This window comes from Lepidochelys olivacea (assembly GCF_965140295.1).
Source record: "Lepidochelys olivacea isolate rLepOli2 genome assembly, chromosome: 1".
Classification (NCBI taxonomy): Eukaryota; Metazoa; Chordata; order Testudines; family Cheloniidae; genus Lepidochelys; species Lepidochelys olivacea.
Window position 1 is genome coordinate 245,909,272 of NC_140411.1, and position 21,087 is coordinate 245,930,358.

Consider the following 21,087-nt stretch of genomic DNA (forward strand, 5'->3'; position numbering starts at 1 on the left):
GGCTGAGGGGAGAGACTAAGCAGAGACTGGGAAGAGTGGAAAAGCTGTGCCCCGCTTAGAAACAGTCCTCAGGAAAGAGGGGCTGTGCCCAGCTTGAATCTGGGATAGAAGACTTGTGTGTTTGTTTTGAATTTTATGTTAACAAACGAGACCCCGAGAAGGGTTGTTACTGGACACAAGCCTTTGTGCAGTTATTGAGGAGGGAACTGGGGCAGGGCCTCCCCAGTCTGAGAGGGGGCACTCCAGGAGGCAGCCACCTCGTCGAGAGGTTGGTGGTAAGATAGGCATGCATGTGGACTGTTTTGAAATCCTTTTCCCTAAATGCTTTGTTCCCACTGTTAAAATAAAAAATCCAGTGGTTTTAAGAAAGTTCTTTTGTCACTGAATACTGCTGGTGATGGACTCCTGAAGGGAAGATTTGTTGTGTTCACAGACATTTCTGATCCTGTCCCCTTTAGTCTATCACTGACCCAGCCCTGTGTCTTCCCCTCCTCCTTCATGCTCCCTACCAGCTCCTTGTGCCAGTCCTAGTTTCTTCACCTATCCTGTCTCAGTATCGACCCACCCTCTCTCCAGTATTCTTCTAGAGGCTCTTCATAGTCCTCCCCCCTCTCCACAGTTTCTCATCTAATCTCAGTAGTCTCCACTCCCTCAGCTTCCTTGTCCCAGTTTCCTTGTGCTCAGCCAATCCCCCGCTTTCTTCGCTTCTGCCCCTGGACTTTGCAGGATCTGCCTTCCCCTGCGCACTGGCTCCTAGCCTGTCTACTTGACTAGTCAGTCAGAGGTCCCTCCTGTCTGGTAAAAAGCTCAGTTTACACCAATTGGTAAACTTAACTAGTTTTAAACTTGAAGAATTTTAGGACATTCTGTTGCCACCTTATTTAAGCATAGAGCATAAGTAAAGCAGATAGAGCAGGATAGCTAATTAGACTAATGATTAATTACCCAATCCTAAAGTGCAAGTAGGCTGTTTTGGTCATTATTTAATTTTGCACTGGTTCTATTTGGTGTGAGTTTCATGTTGCTTCACCATCTTTTTGTTAAGCATATATTTTTAAACTTTGTTTTGTAATATTGGCCTGGTGCCGATTATTAAAACTAAATTCTATTTCAAAAAGAAAATGTATAAATATTTTTGTATACTCCCAGTTTTTTTATTGATAACCTTTTTTACTTATTTTGCTAAAATTTTATTTTTTAACCTATTTTTTACTTATTCTAGCTATTTTCTGTAGCTTTTTTTTTTTTGGTATAACTTTTATTTTTACTTATTTGCTTTTTATAGCCTTGGCGTTACTGTTTGGCTAGTGTTGTTTATTTAATGAGGGGAGGGGTTAGGTTTTTTTTTCCTTGGGAGATGTACTGGCTAGTAAATTGCACTTTGGTTTGGTTTGGTTTGCCATGTTATTTGCACAGACCAAAAATTCACTTCAGATAAGACACAAACCAACTATTTTAATCTTGTTTTTACAGCTGTTGGAAGCTGTCAACAAAACAGAGAGCAGAAAATATTTTTTTACATTTTTATAAAACTATTAAAAATCTATTTTAAACATTATTTTTTATATATATATATATATATATTTACCCTAATTTATACTTTTTTTATCGACCTCACCTTTGGGTTTTTATTTTTTTGACAGGGGCTTTACTTCATTTAGAACTGTGCAGTGGGGCTGTGTGACTTTAATATTTGTGTTTGTTTTTTGTTTTGTTTAAAGCATATATTTTATTTTACAGCACAAGGGCAAGCATTATTACAATGAGTATTCTTGGCACCAGCAGCAAAGCACTACCTGGATCTTTTTTTAAGATTATTTGTTTTTACCAGTTGACTGGTGGTAACACTTGTTTTATTTACCTAATTTATTTTTTTATACAGTAGAAGAGATTTTAAATATAAATTTATTTTAGCAATGGTGTAAAGTTAAGGAGCCACCAAAGTAACTTTATTACAAAAATTTGGCTGATTTTTGATTACTATTGGATTAATAAATTTAGGTATGGGATTTATTCAATTACAGTTTTAAATGTAAGCGTAAAACACAAATTAAGTTGATAAGTTAGACCCCTTTTTTGTATAATTGTATTTTACTTGCTGTGTAACTGCACAGTGCTTTTTATTTTTTCATCCACGAGGTTCTGGTTTTATGTCCATTTCAGCCAATTAGCCATACTGAGCACGTAAGATGGGCCCTTTCCAAGGGTCCTATCTCATTGTTACTATGATTCATGCTACAAGCTGATTGCATGGCCTCAAGGGCATCACACTGGCAAACCCACCTCATGAGCACTTACTGTCCTACACATTACTTTTTTAGCCATAGCATGGATTTCAGCCTTGTTGTTATGACTAATGAAGTGGTTAACCTTATTTTATTTTTTTTAAGTGATGTGGTAATGTGATGTATGTTTCTTTATTAATAGGCTTTTACAATCAATTTATTTTTAACTTTAGCGAGGGGATTGAGCACCTTATTTTGAGTCATTACTTTATTTATCTGGCTTTGTTCTTTTGTATATTACCTTGGTTTATTAAGGACATTTTTTATTTAAACAATGAACTGAAAGCCCATATTATTTTACTAATTTATTATTATTTTTAGTTTTTTAGGGCTGTTTTATCATTGCTGTATGAATTTTTGTACACAAATTTTTAGTTGGCTACCTGTACAAACACTGACCTTTTAAAGATTCCATTGAGTGATATTAAGAATTACCGGGACATAGAACCGATGCATATTATTGTATAATATGCTATTTTTATTTTTGATGGGGAACTGATTTAAATCACTTTTTCGTTCTGGAATTATTTTAGGGCAGCCCTCAGAACACCTCAGGTTTAAAACACCAGTTTAAAGAGAGATTAAATTGGTATATATACTGGTAGCCAGTTGCATTGGTTCCTCTTAACTATTTTTGTTTTCATGGTTGTATCAAAGTACTTTTGCCAATTTATGAATGCCCCAACATGCTACTTGTTCAGATGGAGCAGACCAAGTCCTATTAAACCCAGATGGTACCCACTTCCATTGCTGTTTTGCCAAATGACTCTACACACAACTTCTGAACGATCTGGATTCCATAAGTAAAAATTTGGGAGGATTTGTCTTTTAACTCTTTTTTTTTTTTATATATATATATACATCCTATAGATATAACTTAAAATGTTCCTGATTTTCCAATACACATTCCTGTTAAGTTATACGTTTTAAAGTTGGTTTCTAGCAAGTTAATTGTTTGGCTTTACTTTTTTTATTTATTTTATTTATTTAGGGACAATATAAGTTTTTATTTGGACTGCCTTTTCAGACGTTTTTAGTGGGATTGTGCCCATTACATTCTAGGTAGTACATTGGCTCTAAAACTGCACTGTAATTTTACAATGTTGAGGAGTTGTGCCCCCATTTTGTATCTTCATGTTATAGAAATTTGACATCCCTTCTTCACATTGAGAATATGGTACTGTTAAGTCTCTTTTACAAGTGTTTTTAGTGTAGTTTTAATGAAATGTTACTATGCAACCTTTTGACTACATTTATTTTTTAGTACCCAGCTTATTTGTGACAGGCACTGACATTCCTGTTGTCCTTGGCGCTGTCCAATTGCCCACTTGTAGTTGTAGTTTGTGATGAGTTTGCAAAGTTTGTTGGTCGGAAGGTCTGGATGATTTGATTTGTTTGGTTAATTTGTATAGTTCAAGTTCATAGTTCAACAAAATATTCCAGTACACGTCTATTCTGTAAAATATTAATAGCAGTATTATGCTTTTCTTAAAAAAAAGAAAAAATTAACAGGTTAATATGAACCCATTTGTTCCACTTTCACTTTTCTTTATTAATGCCTATCGGGGGACAAGAGGGCTGTTTCTTTTCACTATAAATACCTTTCCTTTGCTAGGTTGCAAGGTTGGTTTTTGTTTTTTTAGTATTATACAGTTTTACCATTACCCTATTTCCTACTTGCCACTTTTTTACAGTGACTGAATTATTGAGCTTCTTTTTGCTGTCATACCCCTACATTTTTAGCTGCCCAACTTCTTTAAGTTGTCATTTTAACTGTGACAGCCATTGATTCATTAGTGTCCCCTGCTGTACAAGCTCTGGGCTAACAGTGTTTTGGAAGTGTTGTTTTACACCCAGTTATCATTTTAAAGAGATCTAAAGGTAGCTCACAAGTCCATTAGTATTCGTGGCAACTTAACATCTCAGTTCTTTTTAATTTTATAGGTCTTTAGTGAGTATTAGCTTTAGGGTACGATTTTTTAAAACTATTTTAAAAGATTGAGGATGATAGACCATGATATTTTTGCTGTGTACTCAGTAAAATCATTGATGTGATTCCCAGGTAAAGTGTGTCCTTTGATTTGAGTTTATTACCCATGAGAGCCCCATTTGGTAAAGACCTGCTGTAGCAGAATTTTAGCAGTTGCAGCTGCTCTGTTAGATTTCATGGGAATAGCGTCAACCCATTTAGAAAAAGCTTTAACAATTACCAAGCAAATATATTTTCTTGAACCGTCTTAGATAAGGGACTAGTGTAATTCATTTTAACTGGACCCAAGGTCCTTTTTTTTGTTATTGTTGATGTCCTTATTTGGCCTTCCGGTTTGTAGGACCTCGGTTAGTTCAAGCCCATACCAGGCAGTTTTTAACATAACGTTTAACATTTTACTTTATTTGTGGCCACCAACCAACTTGTTATATGTGGGCCACTCTCTTTTCAACGTCCTGATGCTCCCCATTGGGCAAGTCATGGCACATATATATTAGTGCAAATTGTAGCAGTTTAGGAACAACTACCCCCTCTGATTTGAGGGTTGAGCCATTCATAAATTTTCTCCTGAGGGGGCTAGGATTACCTTTAGTGGGGTCCCCTTATTTCAATTCCTGCCTGGAACACGTTTTTGTATGGTGGTATCCTGGTTTTGCAGGGCCAACAAATTAAAATTCTTCCATTGTGCCTTACCAGTGTTAACAGGAGTTGTGCTGAATTGTAATTTCCATTCTGGAGGCTTTATAGCTGCTTCTTTCGCTGCCATGTCAGCTTTGTTCATTCCACTTTGCATCCAGGGTTGCTAGCATTTGTTTTTTACATCACGAATATTTTTGTTTCATAAAGGTTAGAACCTTGGATGCATAAGCAGTTGGCCTTAACTTCGAGTTTTTATGTTGACCCAGGGTGGCTGCTAATGCTATCACAGCAGCAGCTAATTCCAACACAAATGGTTGTGAATAATTAGGTTGAATTAACATAGGCACTGAGGCCAGAGCCTGCTGCAGTTAATTGTGGATTCCACTCCTAACTGCTGCATTTTTTTAAGCAAAGCATATAATGGAGCTTCTATTTCTGCATATCCTGGTATAAAATCCCAGGAAAACTCCAACATTCCCAAAAATTGTTTTTAGTAGTTTCAGAAGTGGGCAGTGGCAAAGATAGAATTACTTTTACCTTTTGCTGATCCACAGATCTTTCCTTATGCTGCAGCGTTAGTCTCAAGACGTTTGCCTTCTGCTTTACCAATTGTGCCCGCAGTGGATTTAATTTTCAATCTCCTTGTATTAATTTGGTTAACAAAGCTTGAGTGAATATTACAGTGAGTATTGACAAACCATCCACATATACTATGAGATTCTGCTGGTATTTAAAATCAGCCAGAAAGCTGCTTCTTCGAGTAGTGTCCAATGGGTGCTCCACTATAGGTGTATCTGCACCCTTGCATCTCTGATAGGAGATTTTGATAGCAGTGTCCGTTCAGCCCGCACATGCGCTCTCCAGCTCAAGGCTTGGCTCCTTCATGGTTCCAATACATAGAGAGCTGCTGTTCTGAGGAGGTGAAAGAAGTGTTATTACATGGTAGAAAATCGGCTACCCACTGCACTTACCTGCAAAAATGGAAAAGATTCCAGGTCTGATGTAATTCCAAGCAAATTGCCTTGATATCTTCCTCCTTCCCCTTTGTGCTGGACTACATGCTTGGCCTCAAGAGAGTGGGGTTATCTCTTAGCTCTTTCAAGGTACATCTTATGGCCATCACGGCCTTCTGCCAACAGATAGATGGACACTCACTTTTTGCCCATTCAACAACAAAGAGATTCATCAAGGGGATTGAAAAATCTCTTCCCACAAACCAGACACCCCACTCCAACGTGGGATCTGAATTTAGTTCTAAAGAGCCTAACTAGACTGTCCTTTGAACCTCTGGCCTCTTATTCTCTTATATATCTGTCCATGAAGACAGCATTCCTAGTAGCCATCACCTTGGCACGTCAAATAGGGGAAATTGTGGCATTAATGGCACACACAACCCTTCACAATTTTCTTTAAAGACAAAGTCACCCTGAGGCCACACACAAAGTTCCTCCCTAAGATGACCTCATCTTTCCACATGAACCAGCTCATTCACCTTCCCACCTGCTACCCAAAACCTTGCTGTGACAATAGGGAGACTATGCTTCATACGCTTGACATTAGGAGAGCCTTGGCTTTTTATTTGAACAGGACAAAGGTCTTCAGGAAATCTCCTACGCTGTTCCTCTCAATTGCGGACAGGTCGAAAGGCGCTGCAGTACCAGCTCAGACGCTTTCCAAATGGGTCTCAAACTGTATTAACTATTGTTATCATACTTGTAATTTGCTACCTCCATCCTGAATGCATACGTATGCACGAGATCAGTTTCCACCTCAGTTGTCTTCCTTAAAGATGTTCCCATCTCGGAAATCTACAGGGCAGTGCCTTGGGCATCTGCTCATACTTTTGCAGAACACTACATAATCTTTAGCAACTCAGCTTCCAGTGCTGTCTTTGGCTCCACAGCATTGTCGTCCAAAACAGATTCGAATCTGAAACCTCAGCCCTGCATCGGGGATACCGCTCGGGAGTCACCTCCAGTAGAGCCACTCATAAGGACACTACTCCTTGAAGAAGTTGTTACTCACCTTGTGCAGTAATGATGGTTCTTCAAGATGAGTGTCCCTATGGGTGCTTCGCAACTCACCCTCCTCCCCTCTGCTTCAGAGTTCTCAATAATGGCTCTGCGATAAAGAAGGAATTGAGGGTGGTTCACTCGCACAGTTCTAATTAGCCTTAAGGCAGAGCATGAGAGAGACAGTGCATGGGCAGCTCAAATGAACACTGCTATGTAAAATATCCGATCCGAGGCAGAGGGACACAGATACACCTACAGTGGCGCACCCATGGAGAGATACCATAGAAGCTTGTATCCTCCCGCATTCATGCTTGGAGGAGGTAAATGCTTGCTGTTGCCTTTACATGTCTGCATCACACTCTTCAGTCCATATTCTAAAGTGAGGTCATTGTACTGCTGAGGGAGCACACCCCTTCACAATATACATTGGGTGAGCAACTGGTATAACCCACTGTCCACTCTTAGCAGCAGAGATGATCTGGAGGCACATATTAGCAGATCCACCATGAGCCCATGTTTGACCATGATATCAGACTTCACAATTGACTGTCTTGTGGGCAAATTCGCTGAAGGAAATGTGGCTTGTGCTTTCCACGAGCCAATTTTAATGGAGGTTGGCATTTAAATACATGCCATTGAATCACTACCATCAAATATTTGCGATGTCATTTGTTCAGAGTCCTGTTCTTGGTTGTTTCTCATAATAAATCAGAAGTGACGCCCCAATATCCATTAAAACTGTTTGTCAAACATCTCCTATCCAAGCCTCGCTGAGGGAGTGTCCCCACTTCTCAAGCTGGAGAGAAACGCTCCATCATGAGAAGGAGATTTGGATTTCCTACTCTTTTCACCATGCCTGGTGGGGCACCCATCACGGCTGCCACAGGACAGTTATGTGGAAGGAATTGTCCCATTTGTTCCCTTCACTTCAAATTTTTCCTTCAATTCTTGGTGGCGTGGACCTGAGTGTATTCCAGCATTTTGGCAGTATATAATTGCCTTAGTTAAACATAGTGCATAAGTAAAGTAAAACAGGATAGCGTAATGATTAATTACACAATCCTGGGGCACAAGTAGGCTGTTTCTGTCATTATGAGATTTATGGTGGTCCAATCAGGGGTGAGTCCTCCATTGCTCCATCCCCATTTGTGAAACACATTCTTTATACCTTGTTTCATAACATTACGCAGGCACATCTTATTAAAACCACCTCATCTATAAAACTTCTATTCTAAATATATTTTCATAATAGTATCCCAAAATCCTTTTAATTGATACCTATTAGAGTTTTAACAGGATAAATAAAAATGCATCTCCTTATCTTTCCCTTTGACTTTTAGCCATTGCTATTTCCCTCCTTACTCAATCCAGCTATCTTTTCATTGCTTTCAGTTAATCTGTTGGTTTTTTTTAAAACAGTTGTTTTAGTCATACTTATTTTCATTTTGTGACCTTGAAGTTACTGCCTGGGTTATCTATTTCTGTTCAGTCAGTACCCATAATTCCTAGTCTCTTAGTAGGCACAACTTCACCTGGCTAGTAAATTACACTTTTGTTTGGTTTGCTTTGACATGTTGTTTACACAAACCAAGAATTCAGTGTAGATAAGACACAAGCAAACTTTCTGATTTTTTTTACAACCTTTGAAAGCTGTGTTAACAAGAAAGCAGAAGTTTCCTTTTACATTTTCTTAAAATGCTATTAACTATATAATAGATACTTCTCTAACATTATTTAATATTTATCTGTTTAACAGTTCATTATGTGTTTCCTTACATTCCCCCCAGTGCCCTGCCCTTCTCCCATACTCCTTGTCCCACTTTACTTTCTCTGCATCCCCCCCCATAGAATCATAGAATATCAGGGTTGGAAGGGACCTCAGGAGGTCATCTAGTCCAACCCCCTGCTTGAAGTAGGACCAATCCTCAATTTTTGCCCCAGATCCCTAAATGGCCCCCTCAAGGATTGAATTCACAACTCTGGGTTTAGCAGGCCAATGCTCAAACCACTGAGCTATCCATCCCCTGCTCCCTCACCCCAGTCTGACTCTTGCCCCCTCTGCATTCAAGTCAGGCAACTTCCTCTTCTTTGCTGCCAGGGTGCCAGCATTGAGAACACAGGAAAAACCATTTCCTCACTCTCAGTTCCTGTGCCCAGTGAAGCAATTAGAGGGAAAGTCCTTCTCAGTCCCTGCAGTCCTGGGCTGGAGCATGCTCAGGACTGATGGAATCTTTGGAGAATTTTGCTGCCAAACTCTAACAAGTCTCTACTGAGTATGTGGTAAGTGATATTTTTAGAGGCTTTTAATTTAGCCAGAATTGAGTGTTTTTTCATTGGAAGAGCAAATTCAGCCTGCGGCAAACAGCTGGCATGGAAAAATTTCAGATGGAACAGTTAAAGTTTGGCAGTATTATAAACAACTGAAATGAAATATGACATCCTGGAACCAACATGGCTACAACAACACTGCATACTATAATGACAAGAGTCAGGCAACCTTAACAATGCTCAGTGCCACCATCTCTGCTTATGGTACCAAAGTGCTTTACGTACAGCCCAGTATTCTGCTCTTTACTCTGGATCTCTGTTTCCTATCAAGTTGAAGTCAAGCTTTCAGTTTTAATCTTCAAGACTCTTCATGGGATAGACCAAAACTCTTTGATAATCATGGCTGGTCCTCTGAGACTTTGAGGGAGATGAAACCGTCTCATCAGCTGGTATGTAATTGTGGAAGTCCGTCTAATGAAATCGAAATGAGTTTGATGCTGGTCATTCCAAACTTAAATGTAATATGCACTTCAGCTTAGCTTTCCTATAAAATGAACAGAAAGAGAAAATATTATCCTTATGGTGCATATATTATAGGAGAAATTGTAAAGCATTTGCCTACTGTAGCGATGGGCATGGAGTACAAACTTCTATAGAGTAGAATTCCACATGAACAAGGTCTCTGCTTTCTTCAGCACTCTGACACTGAACTCTGCGGCTAAATTGAAAAATTGATGTTTTATTCATTTAAAATATAAAGGTGTACTCAATACAATCTTATTACCTAATTCAAAAGGTGCCACTGGATCTTTAATGATCAAGTGGTCAGGACCCAATGGATTTGCCTGAAGAGAAAACGGGCAGCTAAGTTTGTGAAGTCATTCTCTATATAGAAACAAACTGCTATGGAAGAAAGCAAAGAGATAGGAGTGGGAGAAGGCATAGAATTGTTTCATCACTGGCATTGTTTCTGGTATGAGGAAGATGAGCTGTGGGACATGAAAAGCAGCAAGGTCTGACAGATCGGACGTGGTTGGAGGTATGTGATCTTTGCAGCTGAAAACAAGTATTTTAAACTTAAAATTGGATGACAGCAATAAATAATGAGCAGATGAGATAATAAAAGATCAGAGCCAGTAAAGCTAAGTCAGAGTTGCAACTGTCTAAATGATGAACAAGTTGCTATTTAAAACAACAAAGCAGCCAATTTGTCTGACATGATTTACATTTCATTAATCCATGCTGATTAATTGCAGCTTGTTACATTATAATTTTTTTAATGTATCTTCAAGTTTTCCATAATAGTAACTCAAACTTTTCTTAACAGAGGCTGTGATCCTGCAGTCTGATCCGCCTGCACAGTTCTCAGGATGGTGCCGTACATGTTACACTTAGAGATCTGCCTTTTCAAGCCTCTTTCCTAGAACTTTGCTTTTCCTACAAGAATTGTGTGGTATTTTCCAGGCACTTTGTAAAAGAGTTAATAATAATTATTGGCATTTCAAGTCAACATGTCAAAGATATCTTTCAACTGCAGAAAGACATGACATCCTTCTAACTCCAGCTTTACTGATCTTATTTGTATTTACAATAGTTAGCGCTTCTTAATAATATCTGGTTTAACATTGTAATTCTGTCTTTAATCATTCATACGAGTAATTCTGTCTTAAAATTACTGAGATTTGTACGGCTTCCTGTTTTGTTTGTAGGCAGTCATTATTGTTAGGTTCCTATGGTATTAACAGTTCATAACATGTTCCTTCCACCTGGAACAGACTTCCTGTATTTCTCCACTGTCTATTTTTAAATCTCATCTGAAAATCTTTTCTACCTGGCCCATACCAATATCTCCCTCCCTCAGTCTATTATATGTAACTGAATTCTTAACTCAAGTGCTTTGGAATACAATTTGTAGTAAACACACAATGCAGAATAACATGGTGCTGTGTAATTGCTTGAGGTTTATTCTTTTAAAAATCATAGTGAGTACAGTTCAATTATTAGAAAAATAAACTTGAAATTTACAAAATTATAATTATTATTGATATAGGTTCTTATATCACCCTCAACTCCATAGTATCTTAATTTCTTCCTGTACTGCATTAAGCTACTGCTATGTGTGGTTCATTCTCTCTCTCATCCTCTCCCCAGGGGAATTATGGTGGGCATCCATATTGCATGATTCATAATCCCTTAACCAGAGAATCTTAGCTGTGTCTGACTAGCTGTCTTGTCTGGCATATTCCTATAACATGTCAGGTTTGAGGTTATTTTGCTGTGCTGATGGCCATTTCTAACTGTGCCCTATAACGGGTAATATTAGGCCCACCTCCAGCTCTTTGTGACTAAACAATTTATGGTGCCTTTGCTGTGTGATGAAGATACCATTCCATGTGCATGGCATCTCAAGACTATTGCCCATGTGTATAAGCTATCCCAGAGGGCTTTCCTGGCTGTGTTAACCAGAGGACACCGGCCAGCTTAAAATTTCCAGCACTTTCTTTTGCTGGACACGGTGCTCACAATGTTGTTGAGATATCTGACTAGTCTGGGCTGCAGAGCAACTACATCTCCTTCCCATAATCTTAAGTGGAAGGGTTGGAAGGTGAGGGTAATTCTATAAAAACCAAAACCACACCACACTTGATCCTTGGCAGCATGCAGGCGGTTGCTTCTGAGATATAATGGCCCAAATGCACTCATCTAGAAAACAAAAACCCAACCAAAGGAAAAACCCCACAACCCGCCCCACAGTTACTGCTTGGTATGAATGCCAAAGCATGACTGTGATGGGAGAACGCTATTGTGTGCATACAAACCAAGCCTTGTTATTTGCAAACCATGAAGATGCAAGTCCTTCTAACCAGTTAAATAAACACAACTGCAACTGTAATCTGAATGAGCTTTTACTCCCCATTGTGGCCTTTCATAAGTCACCTAGCCTTTTTCCTCAGTTCCTCTAACTTTAAAATGGAGATCACCTTTCCTTCGCAGATCACCTTTCCTTCCTTGTTGTAAGACCTGGATAAATGACTGAAGATCTGTAGGAAGGTTGTTGTTTGGCAGGGACCAGGTTTGGTGCTGTGTTTGTACAGTGCCTAGCAAAATGGCATCCTGGTCTATGACTGGGGCACATAGTCACTACGATAATATAAATAATAATACTATAACATTTCTTATGTATTTCCGTGCCACTGATTGACTAGATGGGGTGTGTTGACAAAAAACAAGCAGAATCCAGAAATTTCTCAGAGTATGAGACTCCAGGTAGTCTGAGCCAAAAGGTGCTTTATAGAAAGAGTAGAGGCCATCTTGGAAAAAAGGAATGAAGATGCACCATCGCCATACACCAGCCAGTATGCTCAGACTCATAGCAGCCAGTTTTGGAGAAGACTGGAAGTGAGCCAGAAGGGAACCTGGAGTCACCTGTGGTACGTAAATGCACAGGGGCATTAACTCTGTGCAGACAAGAAACTTCTATCTTTTTGATCTTAAAGGAAAGATCCAACTATCCAAGAGAAGAAGAGAGGTGGCAACCTGCAATCACTGGTTGAACATAGGGAGCCAGCGGAAGTTAAGGACATCATACCAGCCCAAAGAAAAAGATCCTAGAGGTTTGTAACATTACCCGGGGTACAATCTGGACCAATGAATAGCTGTGTCCCCTCAGTTCTCCAACCTGGGGTGCCTTTTACACTGCTTTACTGTGTGAGCTTCCACTGGACAATACAAGCTCGTATAAATTCTGTCACTTTATTACTAGAAAATGATATGCACAAATCCTGTTATCCCAAATGGAATTTCTCAAACATTTCAATCCAAACACACTGGTGTAGATAAAACAATAAAACAAATGTATTAACTACAGAAAGATAGATTTTAAGTGGTTACAAGTAATAAGGCATAAAAAGTCAGAACTGGTTACAAGAAAATGAAAGTAAAACACAAATGTCTAATTTAACAAGCTAAGTGAATTCAAAGCAAATGTCTCCTTCACCACATATTCCAGCAGTCTTACTGGCTGAATTCCTTTCAGTCAGGATTCCGCCCACCCTTCCCTTCCCTTCCCCCCGATCTTTCCTGTGTTCCTCAAGTGTTGTCCATGCCATGGGCAGAGAGGAAGGAAAGAGATGATCTGGGATGCTTACTATCCCTTCTTATGTTTTTTTTCCTCTTCTTTGAGAACCATCTTCAGCTGAGACTCAGAAGACAGCAAGTCTGTGTGGCTAGGAACCCCCAGTTGCTTCTTTATCAAGATGTAAATTTTCACCCACATCCTTTTTCCTGCCAAAGAATGGCACTGGAAAGGTGCAAAGAATGGCACTCTAGGTGGCACTGTCTGTAAAATACCTTATTTAAGCTAATCTTAGCCATGCCCAGCAAAGCATTAAAGGATGCTACGATGAACACATCTGGTGTGTATAAGCAAGCTCTGTGGTCAGTCTATTTCTGGTACAGAAGTACATAACATTGTCAGAAGTAAACTAAACCGAAGGAAAACAGCAGGAAAGGTTGCAGACAGAAGGAACAAAGCAACAATGGCCACTCTCCAATTACTAAGAGAACCGGAGCTTTGACAAACCTTCAGAATGGACAGACTGGAAACAATATTTTGCAAGATTTTGCATTGCTACCAAGCTCCACAAAGAAACTCGAGATATACAGGTATTTTCTTTAATTTATGCCGTGGGGAAGCAAGCAGAGCATATCTTTAAATCCTTTGACTTTACTGAAGACAGTCACAATGGTAACTATTAAAGGGTATGATTGATGCATACTTTCATAAAACACATTTCTCTGAGGTACAAAGAGAAGCTTTCATTAGAGAATTCAAGGACCAGGGGAAAATATTCAGTGGGTTTTTTATAAGAAAATTGCATACATTGGCTGAAAAATGTGATTTTGGCGAATGCAAAACATGAAAATACCAGAGACAGGCTAGTGATTGAGTTAACAAATTAAAAAACTTTCACAGCAGCTACAATTGAAGAGAGAATTAACCGTAGCCACAGCTATTCAAATAGTAAAGGGGTTTGAGCTCAGGAGACTGCAAAACCAAGAGCAACTTGCCAAACAAGAAACTAGGTTAGAAGCTTTTAGCAAATGCAGCTTGAGTGCTAAAAGTTACCACCATAAGACCCCTGAGACAAGGAGAGACAACTTCCAAGCTAAGAGGGACAAATTCCAGCCCACATGCTCAAGATGTTGGAAAAAGTCATATCCCGAGAGATGATTCATGTCCAGCCAGAGGCACCCAGTGTAATACATGCATAAAATATGGACATTTTGCAGCTATTTGCAGCACCAAAGCAGTCAGGGAACTGACCCTCATTACGAACACTCAAGAGCTGTTTTTTCTGGGATCTATCACTTGTGACAACACAGAAGCTGCTTGGAGAATGAAACTGAATATTCATGGCAAGACTATTGACTTCAAAATTGAGTCAGAAACTGATGAGTGTGATGTCACAGTCATCTCAGAAGGGACTTAGAATCACCTTCAACCCAGAGTTGAAGTCACTTTGACACAGTTCTGACTAGACCTGCAGGTATTCTGAAGTGAATTGCATGGGCCAGTCCACCACAGAAACAACTTACAAAGATAAAAGTTCTGTATTCAGGATGCATATGATCATAGGGTAAAAGACCAACAACTTTCTCAGCTGCAGAGTGGAGCTGTGATGGGCCTAGTGAGAAATGTGGAAGAACTTAATGGAGGATTGATGACATTCGGCTTTTTAAAGGAGATCCAGTACAAATTAAATTGAGACAATTATTAACAATACAGTGTTCAAACATTGGAAGAGGTTAGCTGCAGATTTACTTGAATTTAGAGAAAATCATTACTTGGTTATAGCAGACTATTTTTCCAGGTATAGTGAATTGTAGTTTTAGTGGACACCGGCATGTACTTCTGCACCAGATATGGACTAGCTATAGAGCTTGCTTATACACATCTGATGTGTTCATCATATGATCTTGTAATGATCTGCAAGTTATGGCTAAGGTTAGCTTTAAATAAGGTGTTTTACACACACTGCCACCTAGTGGCTGATCAATATAACAGATTAGCATTTCATTACATCTCTCCCCTTTAAATTCTACATTCTTACCATTTACAATATTTACACTATCACATTATCTTTGAAGTTCAGTAGGTATTAGTCTACTAAGTGTCTCTGAATTATACTGTTTTTTTTTATTACGTGACCTGAGCGTGTAACAAATTGGTCTTCTGGCTGTCCATTAGTTGCAATGACTGGGTGTGATTGGTTTGGAATCCTTGGGTAGTCTTGTTGGTCTACATCTGCTATTTGTAGAATTTGTTCTGTTGATTGTACAGTTTCTGTTGAACTCTCCACTGTCGGTCTTGACCACATATGATCTGGGCACTGAGTTCTTTTTCTTTGTGACAGCTGGCATAGTCCATCCTTTCTCCATCCAGTTTGGCATGAACGTGGTCACCAGGTTCTAGACATGGCAGTTCTCTAACTGCATGATGTCGGATGTAATTGTAATTTGGAAGAGCAAGGAATGGATCTCCCTGCTATAGGATTTTCTTGGCTTCCTGTACAGCTCTTGCAGCCTCTCCAGTCACTTGTGGGTAAAGGGTGCTCTCCTAGTAATATGACCAAAATCATGTTTCATTTTGAATGAGAAATTCTGCTAGAGTGAAGTGTTGTTGTCCATCACTAGTTGTTCTGCAGCACTGAAATGAGCTTGATGTACTGCTCAGGGCACAAGCAAACTTAATACTGACCCTGTCACTGAGAGCCTGAGAACTTTTTATCCTATCCCTTCCCTCTGATATCTGCTTGCTAAGGGTTAGTTTTGTTATGTCCCATGAAATGTCAGCTTGCAAGTGCCACTGATTGTGGGGCAGCTTGTTCTGGGCCTGACACCCACTAGCAGTTGGAATTCTATAATACCCTCAGATTGTGCCTTAGCCATGATGCTGCTGGACACACATTATCCTTGAATATGGCCGTAACCTCTGGGAAGTGACCCAATAACCTTTCAACAGCCATGGATTTAGTGGGCCAAACCCCTCTTGTGTTCCACAGGGTGGAGAAACTTGCTTTTATATGGAATAATTGAAGGAAATTCCACTCTTATTTCCATGTAGAGGATGATTTGGCACATCCTTTGAATGAGCTTCATCTGTCTTTGTGTTTCAAAAATTAATTTAGATTATAATTCAATGAAGTATTCACATCGTCACTTCATGCCTCAAACATAGTATTATTGTTAGTTAAAGTGTCTTTTGAATAAAAACTGTTAGGGTGCCCTTTGTCAGAATAGCTCCCTAGTGCTCCCTTTTAATGAGTTATTTGTTTTATGAATCCTTCATATTGTGTGTGTGTGTCTTATTTTAAATTGTTTCAGTGTGCAAAGTCAGTTTAACAGACTATCTCTTCGTGAAACCGCCTGCTGGCTGTGGAATCAAGGCAGTGAAAATCAATATTCCCTCATTATTTTTAATTTGCCAAATGTTGGGGACTGATTCTGCAGCCTATACTTGCACAGAAGAGGAGAGCAGTATTGCGGGTGCTCTCACTGAGTAATTTGCTCAATGTGTCTTCAGTGGCCTTTGGATCAGATGTTATGTGCATAAGAGTTACAAAATGGAGCCTTTTCTGAACTGTACTTGGGCCTTTCACATTTTAAGAAGTTTTCCTTTAAAAAAAAAAAAAAAAAAAAAAGGCCTGAAGGGCCTTGCTAGAAGCAGAAACGTGGGAAAAGGATATTTGTGGGAGACTTTCAAAGGCATACAGGGGAGTTTACTTTTAATGGGATTTGGATGCCTGACTCCCCCTTCTGCTTTTGAAAATCTTCCCCACTGTCTCCAAGAAAGTCAGCAGTGTGATGTTTGGGGAATAAGCAGTAGCTGTCAAGCTAATGGAGACTGCTTAATTAATCTTCTTCCAAAAATATCTCCAGGATAACTAATTCCAGTCCCATTTAAAAAAAAAAAACAAATCCAAATAGCCGCCAAGGTGTTCAGTATTAAAGAAGCTTCATGTGAGACGAGTCACTCATATTCTTTTGGGAACTTGCAAACATTGTAAATTGTAACAAGAATATAATCTAACATTCCTTTCCCCACTTACTCGCTAGGTAAGAAAATGGGAAAGCAAGCTGAATGGTCTTGGTGGGATGTAACACAAACAGCCTACTTAAGGTGACCAGACAGAAAGTCTGAAAAATTGGTACTGGGGTGGTGGTGGGGTAATAGGGTCCTATATAAGACAAAGCCCGTAATATCAGGATGTCTGGTCACTGTAAGCCTACTAGTTCCTGAGCTTTCCTAGAGAATCCAACATATGCCAGAAAGCTCTTTATTCTTCCTATGAGGTATGTGGAAACATTCACATTATAGATTTATTGTGCCAATGGAGTGTGCAACCAGCCCAAAAAGTCATAATTCAGGGGTTCCCAAGCTGCACAAACCCATTTGAATGAAATATTTCCTGCCAGGACCCCAGACAGCAAGGAGGATGCCATTTTGTAGCACAGAAGGTGTTCTCTGCTCAGCGTGACCTCATACGCATTGTATGTGTGAGATCCCTAGTGTGTGAAGATCTTCCATTTTGCTCCTGACCATGTGACCTCGCATATATGGTGCATGTCCAGTCACAACACATGGAGGATGCCAGTTTGCTCTACAAAATGGAGTCCTGCACACCGTGTTGCCTGGTGCATGCACAGTAACCATTTTGTAGAGCAAAATGGTGTCCTCTATGCAGTGTGACTTCACACACACTGTACAGGAGAGGTCACACTGTTCAACACAAAATGGTGTCCTCCGCACACTAGGGATCACCATGATCCCATCTGCTGAGGGCGTGACCCCATTTGAGGTCACAACCTGCAGTTTGGAAACCGCTGCCATAATTCCTGGTTGTAATTGTGTGGCTTCTCATCTTGTCTATGTTGTGGTAAAATACCATAAAATGTCTACATCGTGCTCCAGTGATGGATTATTTATAAGAACATGCAACTGAAATATTAAAGACAAAAAATTAACTCAGGACAAGTTTAGGATAGGCATCTAAGGGAAAGCCTTCATATTAGCATATTTAGTCTGATCTTTTTGCCTCTGGAATACTTTTCAAAGGAAGTCACGGAAGCCTCATTACCTGGCACATGTAAAACTATGTTGGACAAAAAGTTAGTAATAAATGTAATCCTGCACTGACATGGAAAAAGAGAAGATGATCTAATAGGCCTTTTAATTTATACATTTTACAGTTCTCTGAGGTTATTTGTCTGTTAATGAAATAATTAGAGCTGAAAGGTATTCTACCCAATCTCCCATTTGTTACTATTCTATCCAGATGTGTGATATCTTCAGTAAGGTTTGTGATCAGTTTTTATTTTCTCCACAGCATTCCTATCTGATTCCGTATTCAGCTAAAAGATATGCCCTGACCCATATAATATGTTAGGCACTTGTCAAAATATAGTTTATGAACAAACTTTTATTATTATTAATATAGGGACATATTGCCTTTCCCCACCCCCTTTTACACTGGTAAGCAGTTATTAATCAAGCAATGGTAACCCATGTTGTTAGGCCAAATTCTGTTCTCACGTACACTTGTGCAACCCCAGTAAACCAATGGAACCCCAGTTAAAGTGTTAATGTTAATGGGATCGTATGGGTGTAACAGAGAGCAGAATTTGGCCTTTTACTAACTGAAAGTTTCACATGGCAAAATATCCAAGTAATTATATTCTGAACAATCATGTTATGATAAAATGCTTCTAGACCTCTCAAAACTGTCAGAAGTTCTTAAAATGGTTGTGGTCTAAACAGTTAAAACTTGTCCTGCATATACCTTGATTTTAAAAGGAACAGTTTATCTATCTCTCAAATTCTTCTCAGCAGAAACCTCTATCCTCATTCATATACATCAAATAACTACTGATATTTTGATGATTATGATTTGATGACAATTTATCATTGTTTGTTCTCTTGTACTGTAAAGTATTATGGAAGCACAAGGAATGTAACTCTAGTGGAAATTTCAGTTGAAAAATTCCACCTGATCCCTCTCTTTCCTGCAAATGATCTATTAGGGAACGATGCAAACGATATATTAGGGCTTGTCTACTAGGTGATACTCAGGAAAGTTAAGTCACATCAACAAAAGAATTTAAAGAGCATTAATTAAAGCACGTTATACCCCTGTATGAATGCTCTTATTCAGAAGTAAAGTGTCCTTAGTCTACTCATGCTACTGGGTCTACTAGGGCAAAAGAGTCCCGCTGAAAGATGCTCACAGAATCTATTGGAATTTCTACTAAATAATTCATAACTGTTACTAGCCCCCTGAAAAGATATTGAAACACTTATTTGTCCTGCTTACAAGCTCAAATGGAATTACATCAACTAGCTATTCATAAGTCTTGGACACTGGGAAAAATCAGCTGCTTTAAATAGCTACCGCCATATTTCACTTTAGTCAGAGAAATGAATTAAGTGCATTTCAATGTTTTCCTCCTCATCTGCACTAATTAAATGGCCATTGCACTGTCAGAACCACTCTATAATCAACTCTTTCTTCATATATAATAGTTTGATTCAATTTTCAATTATCGATGTAAAAAGAAAAGTGATGTACGGTGAATAGTCTGTCCAGAATGGAAAATGTTGCAAGCTTCCAGTAGAGAGTAAAGAATCACCAGTATTTACCTGAATTATTAAGAACGCATTTCTTGGGTACATTTGCATGTTACACAGTTGACATAATTAATCACAGATGTCTAAGTAGGAAGACTACTTCATATTAAAAATCTCTCTCATGCACATTGTATAATTTAAAGGATATTTTCTCCAGAGCTGCTAGTCATTACCGTAGGATAGTCTATTATTTTAACTAGAGAAATAGATTTTATCCTTGTAATAATTTCTTAAAGTAGCTATCTGTCATGATGACTCTCAGTAATTAACTTTCCTTAATATCAGATCTCTCACTGACAAATTTCCTACTATATATTTGGTGTGACTGGGACATAAAGGGTGGGATAGGTTAAATACTGATACTATGGCAATTCTTTTGATAACCTCACCCTGGATTACCTTGATCTGACATTCACATATGATGTGAAAAAGTGTACTAGGTTTGACGTTGCAACTTCAGTGCTTACTAATTGTATAACTGCTCAAGTGATGGGAAATGTTATTTATCAGTTGAATTCTGAAATCAGGTGACTTTGAAAAATATTCTCATTTTTGCCACGTTCTGGGTTGGAAGTGGACTGCTTAGTATGTATATATACCACTGCCCCTAATGGTTATTCTACAGAAAATGAAAGCCTTAGGGTGAAAGCATAGCCCTATTAAAGTCAATGGGAAAATTCCCATTGATTTCAATAGGGCCAGGATTTCACCCATATAGTGAAGTTCTGTTTCTTTGGAAAGGTCCTTGCATTCTATCTATTCTGTAGTCCACGAAAGCTTATGTTCTAATAAATTTGTTAGTCTCTAAGGTGCCACAAGTACTCCTGTTCTTTTATTCTATCCCCAGTTCTTTTTTGCATGGGTTGATGCCTCTACCTTGTCTCTGAATGGTTCATGAACGGGTGAGGACAAGGGGGCACAAAGAAGGAAAAGAACAACAAGGGAGGTAAGAGCAACTGGCATGACCTAAGTTTCGCCAGTCCTCTTATAAAAGTGCTGCCTTGCTGATCCTGCTGCTGAGAGGGAATTTACACCACAAACCCAACATGACCTCCGAATTAATTACCTGATCCTACACCCATTTTAGCAACTAGCAAAGCTTCCATTGACTTCAGTGGTATAGGCTCAAGCCCAAAACTGGCAAAATTATACACGTAGGGCAAAATATCAAATTACTAGATATTATAAAATCACATAACTCAT